This window comes from Nannospalax galili, unplaced genomic scaffold (assembly GCF_000622305.1).
Source record: "Nannospalax galili isolate Female #2095 unplaced genomic scaffold, S.galili_v1.0 scaffold272, whole genome shotgun sequence".
Taxonomy (NCBI): domain Eukaryota; kingdom Metazoa; phylum Chordata; class Mammalia; order Rodentia; family Spalacidae; genus Nannospalax; species Nannospalax galili.
In genome coordinates this window covers 1893346-1911289 of record NW_008331836.1, presented here as the reverse complement: position 1 = coordinate 1911289, position 17944 = coordinate 1893346, and positions in this window count along the sequence as shown.

Sequence of the window (17944 nt, the reverse complement as noted above, 5' to 3'; positions counted from 1 at the left end):
ATAGGAGTACAGATATGGAGGGGATCTGAATATCTGAATATGATCAACATATATTGTATTATTTGCAAAAACTCAATAAAAATTAATAAATCAACAAAAGGACAATATCTCTTTCACATTTTCCTATACAGAAAATTACTCTAATAGGTCAGTGAAAACACTCCTTCATGAAACTATGAAACACTGCAGAAATATTAAAGGCCTGGCATCTTCTGACAGAATTTCTTCTTTCTAGGTTTGTAGTGGTAGTAGCTGGCATATTGCATTGGATATAAAAATGTCCCTGGCACCAAGTTTCATAAAAACTTAATGTAACTCACAACCCAAACCATGGCCCTGTGGTAAGTAGATATAATTTTATTGCAGCCATTAATACTGTCTAGTCCCCTTAGCTGAGTCCTCATCATAGGACACTTATGCAGGTTTGTTTTGAGTTTACTTAGGCCACATACATTACAACTGATGTATAAATATATATATATATATTACTTAATTGTAATAAATATCATAATTTACTAATTTCCTGCTAACAGCCACTGATTATTTCAACTTCTTAAATAGATGTATGTATATTTGTTTGCATATAGTTTATAGTTCTTCTCAATCACCATGATTTCATATGTAGATGACAACGAGAAAAATCCAGTAAAAAAGGAAAAATCCAGAAAAATAGTACAAAGTTTGAATTAACCCAAAGTATTCCCTAAGAAGCACAAAATGAATTATATAATGTCTAAAATTTTGTACAAAGTAAATTTTCATTAAACATTTAAGAAAAAAAAGATAATTAAGTACCCCTCTTGCCAATAGATACAAGGTAGTTCAAAAAAGTATTTTACATTATTAAGGGAGAAATGGGAAAAATGGGGGCACCTTAATTGGCAAAAACATGATGGAAGGGTTAGACAATGCAAGAGATAAATAATGCCTAGCTAGTTTTAAAAACCAGAGGGAACCATATTAGTCCAACAACCTACTGACAAACTATACCTACCATCAAGAAATATATGTCTAGGCAAGGTTTATCTGAGGACAATTGGTCCTGCCCAAGATTTATCTACATGGTACATGGTAATTAAAAGTACCAGACTGGTGAAACTAACCTTCTTGGGTGTTTAACAGACACACTTTGAGGCCTATACTAATTTGGTCAGAGGGACATAAAGGACAGATTTTGCTCCTTGCCCTCCTAGGTCAACTAGTTCCAGGGGACTATGAGCATCTCTCAAAATGTCCTGTCCTCTTGATCAAGGAGGCCTTGGAGACCCCACAAGATGGACTTGAACCAGTGTCCAGTCTACAAAGAGGAGGGTCAACAGAGTTGAAGCATTTCCTCCATGCTACCAAATGAAGCCAGCCATGGTGGAGCAGGACCTTTGACTTATCTTCACATAGACGGAACTGGTAAAAGAAAGGCACCAGGGGGTCCTCCCAAGCCCATGTGACCCCTGAGGAACAGATCTTCAAATGGCCTTAAGAGTAAAAATAAACTGGTTTATCTGGGCCAACTGTATGGCTTTAAACAACCAAAAAGAAAGCATAACCAAAGATTAAAGGGGCCAATATAATTTTTTTAACAGTCTATATGTTTAGCTAAAGGCTACATAACAAGCAACAATGCCAGACAGGAGATACCTTCCTTTGAGTTATTGACCAGGGTGGCCCAAGATATGCCCAGACAATAACCTGGCATAGAACTGGGAAAATGGACAGCAGACCCCAATCTTATCTAAAGGAATATTGACAACTAATTGCTGCTAGATGAGGAACAGCTGACCTTCCTAAAACGAAGATCTCTAGGTAGGCTGACTAGATTCACCAGATGGACAAGTAGTGGGGAACTTCTAGGGGTGCCGACAACACAGCAGACAGTAGCAGGGAAGACAGAGTAAAAGGGCTCTAGTCGGGGGGGGGATATGGGAGGGTGCCATCTGGAAGTGGGTATATAGATGAATAAGATCAGGATGGTCTGTGTGATATACACACAAAACAATCAACAAATTTAAAAAATGAGTTATATTTGAGGAGGAAGCATAACATTTTACATCATGTTAATTAGTAGAGGTGATAAATATTACCATTGAAATCTACCCGATGACTTTATATCTATACTCTGGTGCCAAGGATCCTAGTGCAACCAACCATGACTAGAAATAATCAGATACATACAGATTAGAGACGCAAACACCAACATCTCAGTGTTATTAGCAAAAACAAAGAGTTTTTCTGTAACAAATAGTATATTTTAAAATGAAATGGAGATGTTTCTTAAAGGTTAAAAACTCATTCAATTTTATGTCTTACAGGGTTTATACTAAGTTCAACATTGTATAACTGTATTAATTCAACTGTGAACCTAAATTTTTATAGCCACTTTTAAGAGATGTATCTTTGCTCTGGAAATTATTGTTGGGTATATTAAAGCTGAAATGAAATGCTTCTTCTAAAAAAATTTGCAATATTAAAGAAAAAAACAAAAGCATTTTACAACTTTTATAAAATTTATCAAGAATATTATGAATTATAGATATATCCCAAAACCTATATCTTTCATTATCACTATTTCCTTTTGTGTTCTATAATTATTTAAACTGTTATAGTATGGTGAAATCTCAAATATCCTACACCTCCGAAGATTTTTCTCCTTATGCAATGCTTACACATAGGACTTGGCAAATTTGTATTTCATCAGAAACTAAGCTCAAATACTAATAACGCTAAGAATTAAAATAACACCTCTAAGGTAGAGTTTTGATTCTTCTACAGCCCACTGTATTATACTGCACCCATGAGTTTTCCTATTGACTCAGATCTCATCCCAGTAAACAATCCATTATTCAATGATATACAGTCCCTGCCTCAAGCAATAGCTCTATGGAAAACATTGGATAAAAATGTTTCAGGGAGCTGGAGTGATGGCTCAGTGGTTAAAAACACTTTTTATTCTTCCAGAAGATCTGGGTTCGATTTCCAGCACCCACAAGGTGACTAACAACCACCCATTTCCAGGGGATCTGTAAGCATTGCATGCATGTGGTGTACTTACACACATGCAAGCAAAACACTCATACATATAAAATAAAAACATTAAATAAAAAATTTTTTTAAAAATGAAATCAGAAGTCAAATCTTGTTTACTAAAGGAGGCCCAAATAGAAGAACACAGTAGGGATATCTATGGTCTCACTGAAATTCACATTTATGAGATAGTAAAAATCCAACCAAAAAGATATAATGTAAAGTATTTGGGCTGAGGATATTTGTAGGAGTTTTAAACCGCTATAACCTAGGCTTCCAACAGGACTATTTTAACTAATAGCACCTAGTCTGCCAATTTTAAGCTTGAAACAGTAAAATCACACATACTGATGTTGAGAAGGAAGAAGGTAATTTAACAGAGCTAATCTTCATTATTTGATGTATGCAAAGAAAGCCATTCCTCACCACCCACCAAACAGATTTCTGAACATAGCCAGATAAGTACTATTACCTATAAGAGTAAGAATCAAATAAGAAAAGAGATTAAATGTGTGTGCATGTTAATTTTGCCTTTACCTGTTAGTGCTGCTACAACAAAGCATCAAAAGGTGGGTGACAGTCTGGGGGGGCTGCTAAGTCAGGATCAAGATGTTAAATTCAGCATCTGCTGTGGCATGCTTATGCCTTCCAAGACATCACCTGAAGCTTCACAAATGGAAAAAGTAAAGAAATTTTTTGACAAATTTTATGAAGACATTAATCCTATGTATGACGCCTCTGCTCCCATGATCTAATCACCACAAAGGAAGAACCTGTTAAAAATTAAATTTCAACACATGAATTTGAAGAGGGGGAACAAATTCCCAAATGCAGACATATATAAATGCATCTAATACTAATAGAAAGAAATAGCTAATGCACTTAAATCGAGCAGTAGAACATTTCTAACAATCGGGCAGTAGATTTCTAACATGGGCAGAAGAACAGCCTTTGTTTGCAGCATAAAGGAAAGCAAGTCAGGTTGGAACACTGCCATACCACTAAGTGATCTGTTGGTATCTGTGGCTTAAAATGCTGCTATCATCTGATTCCTTCCTTTGGTAATACTATGCACACTTTGATGTTAAGATAACATGCACACTTCATATGCAAGATAGAATAGGATCAGAAATTGCTCCCTAGATTTAATCAGAGGTTATTTATGAATGTTGAACAGTGCAAAATTGTGGTTATTTGTAGATCCTCATTAATTACACCTCATACTATGTCTGCAGAAGGAAATGCATTTTGACATTCAGTATTCCTTCTTCACAATTATTTGAATTCCTGCTGAATAGTGGTTGAAAATAGGTTATTATGTCCATGGTTCAAATAGCAAGACAGTTTATTTTAGAATTCTGAGGAAAGCCAACAATTCTGTTTCAGGGTGCTAACAAATAAAATCACTTCTTCCTCCACAGTGCAAAACATTAGAATGGGGAGACTGCCTTAAAGTGTGTTGTGCAAAGCATGGTTTTATAGTTTAAAAACCTCTTAAGAAAAAGGCTAGAGAGAAGGTTCACTGGTTAAGAGCCCTTGTTGCTATTGCAAAAGACCCAGTTTGAGATCCCAGCACCCACATGGCAGCTCACAAGCACTTTTAATTCCAGTTCCAGGGAACTGATTCCCTCTTCTGGCAGCTGCAGGCACCACATGCCCATGATGTACATATATACATGCAAGCAAAACATTCATACACATTAAAGAAAAGTAAATCATTGTGGCTAAATAGGTGGTTCAGCTGTTAAGAACACTAGTTGCTCTTCCAGAGAACCCAGGATCAGTTTTCAGCACCCACATGACAGCTAACAACTGCCAGTAACTCCAGTTTCAGAGAATCTGATGCTCTCTTCTGGCCTCCATGGGCATTGTATACCACAGGTACACTTACATACATGAAGGTAAAACACTCATACAACATAAAATAAACTGAAAAACAAAACAAAACTTCTTAAAAGTTCTAGACTACCAATGATGTTCTCAGTAAAATTAATAATAATAATAATAATAATTCCATGAAACAGAAAAGGCAAGGGTATAAAATCATAATCATACAGAGTTTGGAAGACTAAATATAGTTTCCCTTTATGACTGGTTGCATGTGAGATATTTCAAAATTCATCAAATATCTCCTGATTAAAACAATGTGTAACCCTCCATTCAAGCCTGCAAAAATGTTACAGAATGAAGGTTCAGGTATCACCTTTGCCCATCATGCCTCTGGTTCTGTCTCCCATCAGGTTTCTTCTCTGCCTACCTCATGACCTCATAAGACACAATACCTTTCATTTTGAATATAATATTTCTTCAAGTCTCTTTTTATCAGCTTTTTTCTTTGAAGGTACACATATCTTGAGTTCTGTCCCAACAGAACATGTCACACAGTGATATTCAGACCTGAGTAACTCTAATTTATTTACACCATTTAAGACCCTATGTCACACTGAGATGAAAATTAAATTTCCCTTATATTGTAAAGGATATTTATGAATTTAGATCATTTATGCATTTATCTATATATACATTGTTATTCATATTTCTTGCTCCCCATAATGTTTTCCTAGAAACATCCTTTGAAAACATTAGGAGCTAACATGAACCCTGATGAAACTATATTTCAAAGAAACTGTCTCACTTACACTAGGAAAGTAGCTAATAACAGCACATGGTAATTACTAGGTAAACTGTGGTTGAATTAACTAGAGCATCTCTAATTTAGCCCACAATCTTGTGGCATAGAGGAAGAACCTTTGAACTTGATAAGTCTAGGAAGTCTAAACAGTAAAAATAAATAAATAAATAAATAAACAAATCTGTTTTTTAAGTTTCTTAGACGACTTTTCGTCAATAATCTTCATCTCCTTAAGGAACGAACCCAAGCCTTGACACTCTGAGAAGCGCACTAGTTAGGTACCCTCCATAAGCAATGTCCAACATCCTATCTAAGCTTCTGATACTCCAGCATCTGATCATGTATCTGTTTCAAAAGATATAGACTAGATGAAGTTGAGTGGGAGATGTGATGGGATAGTCTATGAAGAATTAGGTGGAAAATAGGATCAAAAGACCTTGCATACAGCCAAGCATAAAGGCACAACCTTTAATCTCAGCACTCAGAAGGCAGAGGCAGGAAGATCTCTGTGATATTGATGCTGGCATGAGATGATGGGTTCCAGGCCAGCTAAAGCTACAAGGAGACCCTGACTCAACACACACACACACACACACACACACAAGGAAATACACACAAACCCAAAGAAAAACAAAAACAAAATCTATTGTTTAGATGTATAGAATTCTCAAAGAATAAATAAAAATGAATCAAAAAATTGAAGAATAACTGCATTTAAACTCTTTTTTTACATTATATTTTAAGAAGCATCTACAGTAGTTTTCCACATGACTTTTTCACAAGGCCTTTAGAGTTAGTTATCCCTCCCCATTATCCATCCTCCACACTATCCTCCCATTCCCCACTCCATTTAACCCATCCTATTTCATTATTCCCCTCTCCCCCTATATATAATAGCATTTTGTCTCCCCTCTCCAGAAGTCAATTTGTCATCACCCGTAACTGCGGGGGGTTTGAACCTGCGACCCCCACACAGTGATAATTGGGGATGAGTAAGCACACTGTTCGCCAGCCCACTCTGCCTCCAGTACTAGGAACACTCAGGCACAATGGGGTCTTAGTCAAGCAGGGACTCATTTTTTGCAGGTGTTACAGAGCTTATAAAGGCACCTGGAAATCCCCCCTCCCCCTCAAGGGTGTATCTTAAGGATGGTCACATGCTGATCATGCACTCCTCAGCAGTGCAGAAGTATCCTTCAGGCTTTTTAAACAAGTCAGACCATGCCCCGGTAACTTCCTCTTGGACCTCTGCAAGGTGGGGCCTTTAGGTCCCCACATTTCCCTGTTTTATTTTTATTTTAAGGCCGGACTGACTTTATTTCACAGGTTAGCCACCTCATAGACAGCTCCCTGAGAAGAGATGGCTATCTCCTTCCTCTAATCTTATGTATTTTTGCCTGTCTTAGGTTGTGTCACCTCTGACCAAGCCTTGCCCGTCATTGGACCATGAACCTGGCCATGTGCATGTCCTGTCTTAGGAGTGCTTGACATGGAACATCTTACCCGTCCTTGGCTAAAAATGCATCATGATTAAGGGCAGCCGTGTGGGTAATGCTAGCCCGTGACAATCTTAGTCTCTGCCTAACTTGGTTAGCCAAGCGTGGGCAACTGGAGGGGGTCCTGGGGGAGTCCGTAATCATGAGGAGGTGGGCATGGCAGTTCCAAGGGTGCTCTGTCGCCAAATTATCTGGTAAAGACACTTAAAGATAAGCATTATCAAGAGAAACAAAGCAAGTCATGGTGTAGGACAAGTTGAAATACTTCTGAGACCATGTACCTTTTAGCCAATTAGCAAGTTGTAGAGACTGACTGGTAATGAAGCCAAGGAACTGGGTCCTTCACCTCAGATGGATATAAATAAAGAGAGGAATTTTGTCTCATGAACTATTGTCTGTGGACCGTCATGCTAGTCAGTCAGATCCTGGCCTACCCAATTAAGATTTTTCACAGGCACCCATATGGGGTTTGAATCTCCTGTGGTGTAGACACAGCCAAAGCCTCGACCCATGGGTAGCAATGGATCTGGGCCTCTCCATTGCCCTGTAATGGGGTCCTTCCATCTTTCACGTACCTCAGGTCTCTTCTCCTGTCGTCCCCAATGCTTCTGAAACCGGGATTCCAACTGATTTTTCAGAAAATTAAGAACATTAATAGTGAATAAGACCATACCCAACTGTTTGTGGGAGCTTATTCACCTTTTTGTTTTTGTAACTGAATTTTTAGGTTTTGATGGTTGTGTTGTATCATGGTTTGACCTTGGGGACTGTAGGGAATTCCTGTATTGTGTTGAATTCCCCAAAGTGAAAAGAAATCTTGTAAATTTTTACTCAAAAACATGGTCCATTATCAGTTTTAATTCTTTGGGGCAGTCCCAACGTAGTGAAGCACTGGAAAAAATGAGACTGAGCATGTTTAGTCTTCTCTCCTGTATGAGCGGTAGCCCAACAGGCATGTGAGAATGTGATGAGGGACACAAAAATATACTTATGCTTTCCAAAAGGAGCATAGTGTGTGACATCCGTCTGCCACAAGGAATTGGGCTTGAGTCCCCTGGGGTTTACCCCTGGCTGTTGCAGGGGCGGTACATGCAGAAAGTGAATAAGCCATCTTGTCTGCCTCTGCATTGCCTTGGGATAAAAGCCCAGGCAATCCTTGGTGCCCCCTAAGATGCTGTAAGAAAATAGGGGCTTTACTCTCTCTAAGGAGCATAGGAGTCTGAATACTGTCAGAAAACAATGGCCATGAGTTCCTTGAATTGAGCTGAGCCATCACAAATGTGGACATATCTTTTTGGTTTCTCATCTGCACCTGGGTGTACTACCACTGCAGCTCCAAATCAGCCCCCATCAGTGAAAGCATTGTAGGCTTTTACTAAGGGCTCCCTCAGCCTTGGGATTCGGGGAGCACTGCTGCCAGCGGGGCTGTAACACTGTGAGGGGGGTAATTCCCAGACGTCCATGGAATAGACAGGACCCCACCCCCAGCCACCTTCCCCTAACCAGGCCTTCCCAGCCATCCCGAACGGGTCAGGGCGCACCACCAATGGTGGGATATTTTGTTGTTTTGTTTTGTTTGTTTGATTTTTTTTTGAAATGCACCCAGCGGCCACCCACTGCCAATCACTGGCCAGGGGGCAGTCCCCCATCCGGCTTTTTCGCAGGCCCCTGACTAGCCATACATTAGTTCAAGGTGGGTCGGGTGGGCTGCTTTCGCCACTGACCCCCGTGCACTATGCTCTGCCCCACCCTTCTGAAAAAGGCACCCATAAGTCCTGTTTTCATGGGCCCCAGGAGGCCCTGAAGCTGGCCAGGGCACGCCCAAGGTGCTGCTTGTTACTTTAGCCACTTTTGGTTTCACTTCTGTTGCACTTCTTCCTTCTTCCTCAAACTCTTCCCATGATTCCCATGTATCCCCAGTAAAAACATTAGTTCCAAGTAGCCAGGGAGCTAAATGAACAGCCTCTGCCCAAACCTTTTGAGCTACCAGATCTGACAGATCCAATCCCTTGCTTTTAAGCATATCTCTCAGCTCTTTAAGCGCTGGGTCCTCAGGCTTGTTAATTGTGTTACCTGTCTTTCCGGTCTGGCTTACCCTGAATTTCCTGATTGGCCCCAAACCATTATTTTTCTTTCTTTCTTTTCTTCTTCTCACCTTCCTTCCAGCACCATGCTGGGCACCAGTTGTGGGGGGGGGGGGTTGAGCCAGAAACCCCTGGGCAGTGATGATTAGGGATGAGTAAGCACGCCATTCACCAGCCCACACCACCCCCAGTATTGGGGACAATCAGACACAACAGGGAGCCTACTCAAGCAGGGACTCATTTATTGCAGGTCTTATAGAGCTTATAAACGTACCTTTAATTCCCCCTCCTGGCTGAGGGTGTATCTTAAGGATGGTCACATGCTGATCATGCACCCCTCAGCAGTGCCGAAGTATCTTTAAGACTTTTAAAACAAGTCAGGCTACGCCCCAGTAACTTCCTCTTGGACCTTTGCAAGGTGGGGCCTTTAGGTCCCCATACCTAACAAGCTTCAAAACCTTTGTGGATTATCCAGTTGAAACACACATAGCTAACGATTTAAAGCCAGCATCCACATAGGGACAGAAAATGCAACATTTGTCTTTCTGGGTCTGGGCTACCTTACTCAGAATGATTCTTGCCAGTTCTAGTCATTTACCTTCGTAATTTCATTTTTCTTAACAATTTAACTGTATCTCATGTAAATGTGTCATACTTTCTTTACTTATTCATTAGTTGATGGACATCTAGATTACCTCTATTTTCTGGCTATTGTTAATAAAGCAGCAATGAACACAGATGGCAGGCACTTTATTTTAGGATCTAGAGTCCTTGTGGTATATGCCAAGAGTAATATACCTGGACCATGGGGTACATAAACTTCTACCTTTCTGAGAAACCTCCATACATATTTTCATATTGGCTGAATGAGTTTGTATTCCCACCAGTGTAAGTGTTCCTCTTTCCTCACATTTTCACCAGCGTTTGTCAATGTTTGTTTTGGGGGGAGGTGATCTTAGTCATTATGATAGGCATAAGATGAAACTCAAAGTAGATTTAATTTGCATTTCCCTAATGACTAAAGATGTTGAATATCTTTAAAATTTTTCGTTTCATTTTTTGAGAACTCTCAGGTTAGTTTCTTGCCCAAAATTGTAATTGGGTTGTTTTTGGTTTTGTTCTTTGGTTTTTTTAAGTGCTTCGGATATCTAGATACTAACCTTCGGTCATATGGAATGCTGGTAAGTATGTTTTTCTTTTCCTGTTCTGTAGGTTGTCTCTTCACTTGGATGGTGGTGCCCTTTGCTGTACGGAAGCTTTTTAGTTTCCTGCAGTCCCATTCATTCATTGCTGGTCTTAATGCCTGTGTTATACAGTCTTGTTCAGTAAAACCTTTCCTGTACCTATAAGCTCTAGTGTATTCTCTAATTTCTCCATCAGATTCAGAGCATCAGATCTTATGTTGAGGTCCTTGATCGTTTTGGAGTTGAATTTTGTGCAGGGTGAGAGATAGGGATCTAGTTTCATTCTTCTACATGTAGCAATCTAGTTTGACCAGCACCATTTGCTGAACATGCGGTTGCTTTTCCAATGTGTGTTTCCACTGGCTGGACGTAGCCTATTCACCTCATGGAGGACAATCAGTTTATTTTAATTCTCCTGACTTAAATTTTAATTTCTCTGAAAAAATATTCTGTACAGAATATTTAGAATAATATTTGACAGAAGATCTGAGCACCAAGTCCTAGATACATTAACCCAAAAATTCAGCAATCCTATATGCCAAGCATCCAGGTTTCCCTGTATCACTTTAAAAGACAAAGAAAATTCATTTTGTTCATACAACAAAATAATCAGTATTCTTGTAATGCTGACCCAGCTCCTTGTTAATCTTCAGGAAGGAGCACTATATGTCCTTGGTTCCATATCTTGATTTGATAAAAAGCCCTTTAAACACAAACTCGTGAGGCTGGAGAATTAAGTCTCGGCTTGAAGGGAGTTGTGCTTTATGATACACACTAGAAGAATCTGCTCTTTTCATAACATTTGTTTCTTAACTATCCACCATAAAATTTCTTTATTATAGAGTCCATAAAACATTTGAAGCTCCTAAATTTAACTCTTAGAGTAGCCATTAAGTGCTTACAATGTACCCATTTGTAATGTTATTAACAGCAATTATGATACCAACTCCAGCCAACAAGAAGAGGATGATACACAATGAAATATCGTCATAAATGTCCTGTGTACTGTGATTTGTGTGAAGCATTCTCTGCTTTCTACACTGCCTGAAAACATGAAGTTTTGTCCCACTAGTTTAATTAGTGAAAGAGGTTTTCTCTGGTGGTACAAAGTCTAGAGAAAGCACTATGTATATGGTGATTCTCATCATCACAGCCATTTTCCCCCAATGTGCCTCATGCCAAGTAACCACTCAGATTCTGGTAGGGCTTTATGGTCAGCAAACAATGCCAAATGCAGCTTTTAAGCCTGAGAGCTTAAAAAATTTATTTTTGCATTCTTAAAGGGCTGTAAAATAGAGAAAACAATGAAGGTTATGTGACAGAAAGCATTTGTGGCCACAAAGTCTAAAACAGTTACTATCCGGACTTTTAAAGAACAAGTTAATAATTTGGCCAAGCCTGGTCTATGAGACACAGCAAAAACTTCATGTCATGGCGTTTAAGGGTTTACGAACTATGAAATCAAATTGATAAAGTATACGTGGAATGTTCCTTATACTGGCATGTCATTGTTTTTCTCCTTTATCATCTATACTCAGCTCTATCAAGAGGCAGCTCAAGCTCAGTGTCTCTCCAGAGCTTCATATGGCATTCATACCCTAGAAATCCCACCCTGACAACTCCACTTGCTTCACTCATGCATGTGCATCCTTCATGATAGGATCATGTTTTTATCTAGCTCTTTCTCCCTGACATGAACATACAATCTTCACATTGTTTTCTGCTAACATTTTCATGGAAATGCAAGTATTGCCAATCTTCAAGATTCCTGGGACCTAGCAGTCACTGAGCATCATTCATTACCATTTGCTATTGCTAAGGATTGTCTGACCTATACCTATACATACTCTTAAGCTTTCATTAAACCTCCCAAAATTTTAGGTAATTGCAATTATTTTAATTTTATGCAGAAGATTGAGGATGTTGGTCTCTTGACTAATAATACTTAGATGAGTTAGGTAGTGCAACCATTTTATGCCAGCGTTAATCCAGCTCTTAATGTGTGACAGAGAGTGAACAATACAAAGTGCTCTAACAAAGTGACAGGTGTGAGATTTAAACCGCGGTGAGATTTTAGCCACTATATGACATTATTCAGTACATTTGCTTTTGCAAGAAGAGGCATAGCTTTGATGAAAATAGCTGCACTCATCTTACAAGATCAGAAGAGAATTGAAATTAGTGGAATGCAAAGAGCACAAGAACTAGAGCAGACATAGCCCTGGAAGGAAAGGATGGAAAGGGATGGACAGGGAGAGGGAAAGTCTCAGGTGTTTACAGTGAAAAATATTTACAAAGATTACAGAATTGAAACTGGAAAAACTTTATGAAGACTTGACTGGTGGTTAAAATTTAAATAATTCAATCACTCAACAAGAAAGTGATCCATGAGCTCCAGTTTCGGCAAGGAAGACAAATTTACTTGGGTCCTTTATGACTTTGAATTAGGCAATGATATCTTGGGTCTGACACCAAAAGCAAAGATAACGAATGTGAAAACACATACAATGGGCTAAATTAAATCTGAGGAAATTTTTTGCATCAAAGGAAGCAATTGACAGATATAATAGGCAGAAATGGGAGAAAATATCTGCAAATATCTGAAATGGAGTTACAACTTCCAATACATAAATGACATATACCATTCAACAACATGAAAAAGAATGGTCCAGTTAACAAATGGACAAGTGATGGGAATGGGCATTTCTCTGAAGAAGTTCTACAAACGATCAGCAACGACAGGCTCACGTACTCAACATTGCTAATATTTGCCAAAATTAAAATCAAAGTTACACTGAAAAAACTAGCTCAAGCCTGTTAGGATGCCTACTGTTAATAATAAAAATAATAACCAGTGTTGGCAAAGACAGAGAAGTTGGTATGCTTGAGCAGTCTTTGCAAGAATGCAGCATGGTTCAGGCTGGCAGTTTCTCAGGAGGTTAAAAGTGAGATTACCAGAAGATTCAACAATATCACTTCTAGGTATACACCTAAAGGAACTGAAAACAGAATGACAAAGACAAAGTTTTACACCTTCACAGCAGTACTGTTCTTTATGTCCCTAAGATAGAAACGGCCAAGTAAGCTTTGATGGTTAAATTAATAAACAACAAACCAAAAAAAAAAAAAGAAAAGAAAAGAAAAGAAAGAAAGAAAACAGCAAATACACACAGGTGAGTATTAATCAGCCTTAAAAAAGGAAAAACTAATTCATGATACATGCTGCAACATCATTGACCTGTGAGTTCATTATGGTAAGTGAAGTAACTCAGTCACGAAAACATAAGCACTGCATAATCATACTTCTATGAAGCACCTCAAAGTTTCAGAATCATAGAGACAAAAGTGGAGTTTGCCACACCTCTGTGGTTGAATAAAAGGGGAGAGGGAAATCAGTCTTATACTATCAAAAGGAGTTTGCGTGTACAACAGTATTAATACACATTTATTCCTCAGTCACTGGGAACTGATTCAATCCACAATTCTCTACAAATACCTGAATGCACAGGTGTTTGAGTTCTTTACAGATGATGGCACATTTGCATGTAACCTGTGTACATCGTCCAATACTCTAAATCACCTCCAGGTTACTTATGAATCCTACCAAATATGATTGCCTTCTAAATCCTAGTTTATTTAGGGAATGATGACAAAGAAAAATGTCTGTACATGTATTTACAGATGCAACTTTTTCTTTTCTACAGATACTTCTTTGTCTGCCTATATGTATGTATGTATGTATGTATGTATGTATGTATGCCATGTACATGCAGTGCCCACAGAGGTCAGAAGAGGGCATCAGATCCCCTGGAACTGGAGTCGTGGATGGTTGTTAGCTGCTATGTGGGTGCTGGAAACAGAACCTGGGTCCTTTGCAAGAAAGGCCAGTGCTCTTAACCACTGAGTCATCTCTCTAGGCCCTTTTCATACTTATTTTGACCCAGAGCTGGATGAATCCACGATGTGGGACCTAGAGATATGGAAGATTAGTGGCACTTAGCATTATTAAGCTACACAATTTTTAAAAATGATTCAGATAATAAATATCACCTATGTTTATTTTTTCTTACATTCATTTATTTACGTGTGGCTTGTATGTATGTAGCACATGCATGACATGGTATTTTACCATGTGGGTTCTAGGAAACACACTTAAGTCCTTATCCTTGGTGGCAAACCACCTTCCTCTCTGAGCCATCTCTTTGGCCCCACACTTAATTATTTATTTATTGCTGAATCTTTTAAAATATTTATTTTTATTTAATATTTGTGCATTTCACACAATTAATTTTTTTAATAAAATAAAGCTAATAGACTTCTCCTATTCATGCTCTGAAGGAATTTTCACCACACTCACAATAGTTAAAGTGATTATTTAAAACTAAAGAAGTCAGTAGTACTTAAAGCCAAATTTCATAAGCTAGACCATAGGCCCAGCCACATGAAAAATGTTAACATCTGCATGGTTTCCACACCTGTGAAAATTCTGAAAGGTTAATGCATTCTCCACTTAGGTAAAGAAGCTACAGATTTAGGAAAATACTTTTCTATGTGTGGCACAGGACTTTACCAGAATTGAAACTCTGAACACCTATCTATGATTGATGAGCTAACTTCAGTTTTTCATCTCTTGCCTTTTCCAGTATCACAGAGAAATGATGTAGAAACCCCTACTTTTGTTGTTTGGGGAATGATATTGCAGAGGTAGAGATGGCACTTGTCACTGTTGCCATGCAGTGGATGGCACTTGTCACCATTGCTAGTATGACCCAGTGCCTGTGACCTAAGCTGCTGAGACTCAGGGAGTGTTTTAAATGAGCTGGCAGCATCAGCTCATGCAAAGTCTCTGGCTATAAGATAATCAGATCATCAACTATTGGACTGCAGGTGTAAAAACCACAAAGGTTTCTTAAGATTGAGTCAAGTGAGCTGGGCGTGGTGGCACACATCTTTAATCCCAGCACTGGGAGGCAGAGGCAGAGGCAGAGGCAAAGAGATCTCTATGACATTCAGGCCAACCTGGTCTACATAGTGAGTTCTAGGCCAGCTGAAGCTACAGGGAGACCCTGTCTCAAAATAAAAAAACAAAAAGAAGAAAAAAGAAAGATTGAATAAAGTCTCCGTTTCTCATTTAAGAAAACTTTCAAAGATGCTGAATAGTCACAGAGAAGTAAGAACACAAAGAAAATTAGGGAAGAGGAGGCTTAAGGGAGGGCACATCTAATTACAAGTAAAGAGATTGCTAATAGGGTTTGCTTTTTCAGTTTGCCTCTAAGAGATTAAGAAAAACAAGTGGCTTACCACAGGCTGGGAAAACAAAGGAAAGGGACTGGAAGATGAAATGAAGGCCACGGAAGACAGTGGTGACAATGCAGAGAAGGAGTCACTCCTAATGTCCTATAACAAACATAGGATAATTCCATAATTGATTGATAACAATTACAGATTTCAAAATAGCTGGAAAAGAGAATTTCAAACACAAAAAAATGATAAATGTTAAATGATGAATATGCCATTTTCTCTGATATGATCATTATACATTACATGTGTGCATTGACATATCATGCCATAGGACTAGAGAGATGGCTCAGTGTTTAAGAGCACTGGCTGCTCTTGCTGATGACCCAGGTTCAGTTCCCAGCACCCACATAATGGCTAACAACTGTCTGTAACTCCAGTTCCAGAGGATAAGACGCCCTCCTCTGACCTCTGCGGTCACTGCATGACGCAAATGCACTTACATACATGTAGGCAATATACTCATACACATAATAAAAATAATAAATAAAAAATAAATACCATACCATAGACCATAAATATGTGTAACAGTATAGAAATAAACATATGTCTAGGGAAGGAGACACAAGATGAGGCACTCACAAGTGGGGATGACTCTAGGTTCCTAGGGATATGGAACCTGCCCTAGAAATATTTTCAATCATTACGAGTCGGGGGGGGAGGGCAGGGGCTTCTGCTGTTGTTGTCTAGAGGGTTCAGTGACACTTGAAAATCCCACACTGCATATTCAGATCCCACAACAAAGAATTATCTGGTATACTATGTCAGTAGTGCTAAAGCTGGGAACTCTGAGCCAGAGATAAGCAGGTTCCCTAAGAGTTTTACTAACATGCTAAAGAAGTGTGGAGAAGGTAAAAATGACAGAGAGCAAGCTAACATCAGATCCAGTGGGCTGGAAGACTGAGAGGACAAAGGGCATTGATAGATGGCATTTAGATAAGTGTGGCCAATCTTTAGATACAAGCTGCAAGAGCCTGAGTTTAGGAGGTCTATTACCAGCAGACAAGAGACATGGACAAGTATTTGGCACCTGTGAGCCTGAGTTCCCTGTTCCCTTATCCATACATGACAATAGTAATACTTACCTTTATATTCATTGTCAAGGTCAAATGAGATAATTCTTAAATGTGTCTCACCAAGAAAATACAATCAAGATCAATGCGAGACAGGAAATGTCCCTTCCTTTAATTCTCTAGACCCTGGAGATTACTAAGGTTCCTTTCACTGATTCTCAATCACTACTGAAATCAAGCAAAGGCTTATTAGTATGTCTTTATTATTTATTTCATCCCGTCATTCATTTAGCCCACAGATATGTCTTCAAAGAGCCTTCCTTTCAAGCACTGTTCCCTTAAAAGAATTATCATCTCCTTAGAACTAAATAGGTTTATGTTTTAACAAAAAAAATTTTTTTTAACAAAGAAAAAACTAAATGAAAATCATCAAATGAGGAGGGAAGAACATCTCTTGCACAGGGTATGCTGGTACACAGATGCTCGCCCAGCTAGAGAAAAGAAGAGACTACATTCATAAAGAAACAACAGCTTGACACTAGAAAGAGGCTTACCTGTGGTAGAAAAGCATCATGTTTCTCTCCAACAGACCATGGGGCACAAGGAGAGGAGACACGGGAGAAAAACAGAGGTATAAGCTATCCTGAGGCATCTGAGTTCTTCAAAATTTTATGTGCAGTTATTAAAGAATTTTCCAAAAGAAACTATCTTCATATTTGTGCCTTTAGAAAAATACTGGAACTGCAGAAAGCAAACCGGATTGGGAAAGGCCAGACTAGTAAATCACTACAGGAGCTTTAACACACAAACCTTACGACCTACAAAGTACATCTTGTGGTCACTGCTCCAAGTTATAAGTAAGGCACAAAAATGTATACACGTCTTAATCTTCGTACGGTATGACCTGGTAGAGACATCTCATGCTTAGTGTGTTAGTCAAGATTCTCCACAGAAACAGAGCCACCAGAATGGGGAGGGAGGCTGAGGCTTGGGGTGGGGGTCGGGGGAGGGAGAGAAGGAGGAAGAGAGAAAGAAGTGTAACAGTAGACACCTTGCAAAGCTGGGAATTCCACCTACTCACTTAGGTTGTAATTCAGTCAGTGGAAAGGTGAAATTCTGGTTTCATGTCAGGAATCTCAGTCCTGAATTAGTGAACTTAATGGTTTCTTTCAGATCACGTGTACAGACTTAAGCTGGGAATTCAGTCCCTGAGTTTATT